The sequence below is a fragment of the Lactuca serriola genome, chromosome 5 (assembly GCF_051521515.1).
Source record: "Lactuca serriola cultivar US96UC23 chromosome 5, Lser_US96UC23_V15, whole genome shotgun sequence".
NCBI lineage: Eukaryota > Viridiplantae > Streptophyta > Magnoliopsida > Asterales > Asteraceae > Lactuca > Lactuca serriola.
Window position 1 is genome coordinate 316,831,621 of NC_136412.1, and position 8,483 is coordinate 316,840,103.

The window sequence follows — 8,483 nt, forward strand, 5'->3', positions numbered from 1 at the left end:
TTTGCCCTATGTCATAGCGCTTGGGGTAGAGTTCTATGAGATGCCTTAGAACATCTACATCAGGTTCTTTCAAATTCATTTGCAATACCGACTTAATCCAAACTATATATCGTGTTGATGAAACTCTTTCTATACTTGAAAGGCTTTCAAATGTCAATTTACGGTTCTCTTGAGATTAAAAAAAAATAGAGATTTTGAGATTCAACCTTAACTATATATTTTTCATTTGCCGCTCTAACATTCCAGGTAATGCCTAATCATAAATGATTATATGACAGAGAGGTATAATCATATATAATTATACATGTTTATACATATATGCCTAATCATAAATGATTATACATTTATGTCTGTTCACAGATTGAATAATCATATATGATTATAACGGTTGGTGGTATAAGAGGTAGTGATGACAGAGGTGACGATGGTATAAGTGACCGAAGTGATAATGGAGGGGTCGGCTAGTGGTAGAGGTGGTGGTAGTGATGGTGGCGGTGACAGTGGCATTTGCGGTAGAGGTAGTGGCGACCTGTCGCACCGATGCGCCGAAAAGTTGGAGTGACAAATGTGAATTATGTGGCTGAAGGTGAATCTCAAGATCTCTATTTTGTTTTGAATTTTAACAGAACCTCTCTCTCTCTCTCTCTCTCTATATATATATATATATATATATATATATATATATATATATATATATATATTTTTGTTAAAATACAAAATGGTCGTTGATATGGCAATAGGGACCATTTTTAACAGATGATTAGGATTGCAATGATGTAAGATATAATTGCAAAGACGATATGTATTATTTAAAAGATGAATGACATTGTATGAATATAAATAACCTTAGAGTGGGATACATCATATTAGTTTTTCTCTCACCTCTTATATTTAACTCTTACATGCCACAACACATGACAATTTATATTTCTTGTCATTTCAAATCCATTTAATTTTTTATTTTTAAATAAATACAAACTAATTAAAAACATATAAAACCAATTCACAAAATCTTAAAAACATACAAAGTTATTTTTGTACAAATATTTTTTATTTATACAAATATTTTTATAGGAAGTACAAGTAACCTAAACATAGAGAGCCATCGAGTTTACTAACCTAAATGTCGTACCTCGTCTTGCTCCGATCCAATACCACCACCTATCTACCCTATCATCATCACGACTTTATCCACCCTTATGCCTCTGGGTGCGAAAAGAAACCCTTAAATTATGCTTTAAAGACTAATGAAAGCAAAAACATGTACGTGTGTGCATATGGCATTTCACTTATGCTATGATTGGATGAGTTGAAAGTGTGGTCTTCACACAGTGATTTTGGGAGAATGGGAGGCAATTTAGTGAGTGTTGAAAGTCTTTGTTATGTTTCAATTAGGTCTTGCAAACCCGTATATGTGGTGCATGTGTTAGTGGTTTACATGTCATTTGATTTGAAACTACTTATGTGATTGATTGTTTTGTGATAAAATACCAATAGTCACTCTTTATATGTGGAAACCACTTAGTTGACTACGAAAATTGACTTATTCATGAGTCAATTGGGGATTGGGCATTACTATTCCATAACATGCATTGCATCATATATCGATTACATATGAGTAACGAATTTTACATTCGGTGTATATTGATGGAAATACAACGTTTTTCCCAAATGTTTGTTAAAGTGAAAAGCTTATTGTGAAACAGTGAAAAAGTTTGTTGAAATACATAAATATGATTATCTTATATATAGTATAGTATGTTGTCTGATATCACTTACTAGACTTCAAAGCTTAACAAACTATTTTGAGACATGCTCCAAATAAAATACATGGAAATAGCTTAGACGATTATGAATATAGTGTCTATGATGTAACTAGCTTATTCCTTAATGGTTGAATTAAACAATATAATAAAATCGTTAAAGAGTTTATTTATTTTTGGGATTTGTGATTTATAAACAACATTTTTGTTTGTAATTATTGGATTTTTTTCTTCTAAACAGGTCATACAATATTAATGAACAATAGTAAGGGTGTTTTTGATATGCTTCTAACCGAGTCGGGTGAAACATTTTTTGTTGACTCGATCAACTAAAGTTGTTTGGTTAACAATTTTTTGGCGCGTAAACTTTGACTCGGTAAGAAGACGGTAATTGCCTGAGAAAGGGAGAAGCGTCTTCCAATTGTGTCATTTCCCTAGCGCTCCTCTTTTCAGTGCCTCCATAACACCGCTTAGCCCTATCGAAAATACCCGATGCCTGAATTACCTGCCCGATTTTTTGGGTATCGGGTAAATCGGGTATCGGGTAAATTTTTTCGGGTAATCGGGTAACCCGGTTTTTTTCGGGTCTGGTAAATGGTACATTCTTTAGGTTTCGGGTATACCCGAATTATCCGAATTATTTTAAAAATTCCTTTTATTTTTTTAGAGCTTGTACTATATAGCAGTTTTTTTTATCACGCTTAAACTAACTATCATTATTGTAAAATATGAATCTATTTATTATGACAATATGACACTAACAATATTAAAAGTAATTGTTTATATATCATCATGTTCTTTAAAACTTAAGTTTTTCTAGATTATAGTTTTTATTGCAACTAACAAACTCATTATTTTGACGAAACTTTAGAACATGGCAAAACTTATGGTTACAATTATCTTAAACATTTTAAAATTTTAAATTAAGATCTTTAAGTATTTGTTTTTTTTAACATCTTATTAGATTAGATTAAGTTGTTAAAAAATTACTTGATATCTCATGTATTATTGACTAAAAAATCTCAATGTTCAAAGCTTGAGTAACTTCGTTTATGTCTCGTTTGTTTATATAAACAAGGCTAATAAAGCACGGCGTATTTATTTCATTAAATTTATTTTCAGGTAAAATTAAATATGTATGTATATATATATATATATATATATATATATATATATATATATATTTCGGGTAATACTCGAATTACCCAAACCTGGCCCAATACCCGAATTACCCAAACCCGAATTTAGTTTGGGTAGGGTAACGGATATTTTTTCTAACATAAAAAACCCGAATTACCTGACCCGAATTAACGGGTATTTTTTCAGCGCCTCCATAGCCCCACTTCTTCTTCTGCAACCAACAACCACCATCGACGCCTTTTGCCTCTTCTCATCAGGTATGCCTTCTGCATCTTCTTATTAGGTAAAACTTTCTTGTTTGGTGATTTTGCTCTTGATTTATGTGAAGCTTTCAATTGGTTTTGATCTTGCATGTTTTATGTTCAATTGATTTTGCTGTTGAATGTTTGGGTTCTGATTTTAAAATCCACCCACCGATCACTCCATCACTCCATTGATTTTGCACTTGATTTATGTATGATTATTTGTGAGTGTTTGTGTGAATTCCTGAACATATACATACCTGAAAGCTAGGTGAAGATTATGTTAAGAGCACAATGGATGAACACCACTATAAATGTTCACAAAGTCAAGTTTCATCTCATTTAAAATTCATACATTCCTGAAAACATACATACACAACTTTATGATATTGATCTTGGTCTGCAGTTAGTTCACACCATTATAAAAGGAGGAAATGACTTATTAGGGTAATTAACTGTTGCCCTTGTACTCAATTTGTCACTTTTTTTTTTTTTTTTTTTTTTTTTTTTTTTTTTTTATCTCATTTACCATTGAACTTGTTGTAGGTGTTCACAGAAACCATTGAAACCGACTATTGAAGGTTTCCGGCAATTTCTCATCTCCGACGACTCTCCAGTCGTCTTCTCCGGCGAGCCTCCGGCAAAAATGAGATTTTCGACGGATCCTTGGGTCTCGGTTTGATGACTTATAGTAGCAGCAAGCAACAGGAGGTCGTAATGGTGGTTTACCGACGACAAAAGGGAGGTGGCAGGTGGGTTCCGGTGATGTCCCTTCTTCCTTTTTCTGGCAGCAAATCGATAGGAGGGAGAGAGGCGAGGGTGGAGAAAGCTAAGCAGCAACACCGGCGGTGGATGATGCTTGGATGTCAGTCGAGAAAACTCCGCCGAAAAAACTCATTTTTGCTGGAGGCTCGCCGGAGAAGACGACCGGAGAGTCGTCAGAGATAAGAAATTGCCGGAAACCTTCAATAACCGGTTTCAATGGTTTCTGTGAACACCTACAACAAGTTCAATGGTAAATGAGATACAAAAAAAGTAAAGTGACCAATTGAGTACAAGGGCAATAGTTAATTACTCTAATAAGTCATTTCCCCTTATAAAAGTTATAAAATTTTGATCAGAAGCAAATGATACCCTTTTTATAAAATTTTGATCAGATAACTTAGAAAATTCGATCATGGCCTATTTAAAATTTTTTTTCAAAAAAGTTTCATAAGACCCCAAAAGTTATAAATTAGTTCGCATATTTATAAAAGTTATGATAAAGTTATAAATTCATTTCAAACAAGTTTTATAACTTTATAAAAGTTATAAAGATATAAGTGATAGATGGTTCACACCTTTTTCATTAATTATGCTAATACCTTTGTGATGATTTAAATTAGTTGAATATTTATGTTTTAGGATGTTGGTTTGTCTTGAATTTGAGGCATGTATTCACAAACTAACCATTAATGGTCGTGAGGGTTTCGGGCTTAAAGCAAGTGCACAGAAGACAATACGCGAAAAAATGATAAAAAAACATGGTAAAGTAGTTGACCAGAAGCAAATGAGAAACCACTTTGACTACCATAAATCAAAGTATGTAGCTTAGGTGAAGCTAAAAAATAGAATCGACAATATATATATATATATATATATATATATATATATATATATATATATATATATATAGAGTTATATGGAAAATGAATGATTAGGGCAACACGTATTTGAACCAATGAAAACATGACAACATACCACTTCCACAATACATTACTTGTGAAGAAAGAAATGGACACGTATCATTTGATTATTGGTTCCGGTAGATGTTGCCCTAGTTATTTGTTTTCCATAGAACTCATTCCTATATATATATATATATATATATATATATATATATATATATATATATATATATATATATATATATATATATAAAATCCTATAAAAATAAATTTAATCTGATTGATGAAGAAGGGAAGGAAGAGGAGAAGGTAGTATTTTTATAACAAATACTAGTATGATTATTGTTATAACAAATATTAATATTTATAAAATTTATAAACAGTTGAACAAGTTCATGTTGTCATTTAAAACTAAGCCCCTACTGTTCCTTGATTTTTGCACCCAACTATTTCAAGGGTTGACATCGATCGACTTTCAAAGTTGGGGGCCATCTTCTACACTCCCTCGTCATGTAGAAGAATTTAGTCACCATGATTTTAATGATGTTCAAATGGAAACCTCAACACAACATGTAGGTGCAAGTGAAAAATCTTCGGGGCACTAAAAAAATAAGGGAGTTGGTGGAAAAAAAGAGATGTAGTTGTGCCCGTTCATCAGCAAACTCGTTATAGGGAAACAAGTTGCATTCAATCCAACTTATGGATTTCCATTTCCTTCACCAGGTTTGTAATCTTTATATAACTTTTATTATCTATATTATTTATATAATATAAGTCACACTCATTTACAGATAAATATTACCATTTTGACACCGCATATACAAACACTCGTGACTTTATGGCTTCGTACCGCAATACTAGGTATTGGTTAGCCGTTTTTCGAAGAAGCAGACCTTTAACTAGATAAGAAAGGTTCAATCATGTTCATGCATAACTTAGAAATGTTATTGACCGTGCTTATGGTTTATTGAAAGCGAGATTCTCAATCTTAAAAAAAATGACTCCTTATCCTTTACACTGCAAAGAGACACAGTCATTGCTTGTGTCATGATCCATAATTTTTTAAGGAAATACAATATTCAAGATGACTTGTTTACAAAATTTGAAGAGAATACTATGGTTACTCCTCATGTGCTAGATGGAGGAATTGATAACAAAAACATACAATACATATCAAGGGGTTCAGAAGCCGTACAATATATGCGTACTTTGCATGACCAAATTGCAAATCAACTACTTTCACCTACTTTACATTAAATTATTATGTTATTTTGAATTTCAGTATGTTTTTATTTGGATATTAAATGATTTATGTTTAATTTACATTTTTTATGACAATTTTTATTTGGATTTTTAAATGATTTGTGTGTAATTTACATTTTGTACGACAGTTTGTATATTTTTATAATTACTCAGCAACTTCATCTATCACTATGTAGAGCAACATGGTAAAATGATTATTTTCAGTGTTCTAAAAGGCGCGCCATGACGTGAGGCGTGGCTCCGCCGTTACGAAAAGTCTCATAACGTTGCTGTTAGGTGTGGTGCGTGACAAGACATGATATGGCGCGCCATGGCGCGTTATGGCGTGTTATGGCACGTGTTTTTTCGTTTGAGACATAGTTTTTTTTGCTCTTTGTTATGTCTTTTCTAATCGGAGATACAAGTATTGTGGTTTTTGTTAAAATTTTGTACTAGTTATTGATTTAACACTTCTAAAAAGTAGTTATATTTAATATAAATTTATATTTATGTGGTAATATAATTTTAAATTAATACAAAATCGTCGCCTTACATCACGCTTCAAAAAACGTCATGGCTCGTTAAGCTTGAGGTTTGATCTTGCCGCCACGCCACGCCTCATACCATTTAGAACCTTGATTATTTTTCATCAGTCGATACATTCAGTCAGATATACAATCAAACAATATGTTTTTTTTACCAGAATTTATTACGCAAACATATATTTTCCGGCCAACACTTTCATGATCAACAATTCTATCAAACAGACCTAAGACAATAAAATATCAAAGCAAGTACAAAAGAGAAAAGGTAACTAGTACCTAAACTACTCGTAACACTATTCCATTACCATCTTATATGAGACCATGTTATCTATAATAACTATCTTTTTCAAGTTTAACTACATGCTATCTTTCTAGTTTTTTCGAGGGTGTGCTCATCCTTGTACCAACTATGGTGATCGCCTCTGTGCATCTAACAAAGCCAAATTCAATTCCAACACGATCCCAACTTGCATCACCTTTTTTTTAAACTTAAATTGTTACATGGTGTGAATTTTACACATGGAGGTCTTAAACAAGTGGAAAAAACAGGTTTTCAACCTTAATTACTGAAATTGCATTGATGTGTCTAAAACAATAAAAAGAAAACCGAACATTAAAATATTGCAAAATGAAAAGATATCAACTCAAATTTTACAAAATAAAAATAAGGAAACTAAAATATTGAGTTTGAAAGTAAACTTATAAATAGATAATCATTTAAAAATATGCCATATAGATGCAATTTTTCATTGATGCGAGAGGGAGAAACAATATTGGAGAAACAATATCTTTAAAACCAGTAGGAAAAAAGACTTGTCCCCTTCATTCCTTTCTTTCTAAAAAGGGTCGTTAATGTCTGGACATAAAAGCTTTGATTTGATAAATGACACCATGGTTGGATTGTTTCCAGACAGATGCAATGTTTATCAAACTAAATAAAATGTATAAACAAACTTGTAAAAATATGACGCTTTAATTGAAAAATATATAATTGTAAACACTATCATGATACGTGACTAGTAATTATTATTATTATTATTATTATTATTATTATTATTATTATTATTGTAATCAATTGAAACTATTTAGTCTCAATTTATATAATAATTTTTAGAGTAAATAATTTGTCCATATGCTTTGGGTTATTTGCATGTTTATTACCTAACGTTTTTCAACCCGGACCATACTAGTAATATCTTTTTTGTCACATTTTTTGTCCTTATTATATAACAAATGATGACTATACGTTCTTTGTTTATTTTTTTTAGTACGGTTGAACGCATTAAGAAGCTAACAGTAAGGAGTTCGAACAAAAAAACACAACAATTACACCAGACAATAGAAAAGAGATTCTAAACCGATCCTTCTAATGATGATGAAACTTATGCTTTCTATGAGCTATCCAAATAAAAAGAAAATGAATCAGTATCATCAAACAATTTGTTCCGTCTAGGCTTAACTTTATAAAACACATACTTGTTTCTGAAACACAAAAGACATCACCAAACTGTAACCACAAAATTCATTTTTCTTTATACTGTTATAAAATACATTTTTTGTACATCATATTGCTAAAATATGACATTCTAAATTCGAACCCACAAGAATTTAGTTAATTGAAGTCATTTATCTTTGAACCTGATAATTTTGAACCAATTACACAATTTTAATTGTTGTATAACACCGTGTTTAATGATAAGTTTTTTCTAATTTATATCAATACAAGACATTTGTAACGATCTGTTTTTCCGTATTTTTTTAATGAAAGGGATAGCAAAATAACTTAAAGTGGAAAATAAATAATAATAATAATAATAATAAAAATAATAATATTGGTGTTGATTCTCATCCTTGTAAGGCTGTAAATTGATCCAATTCATCTTC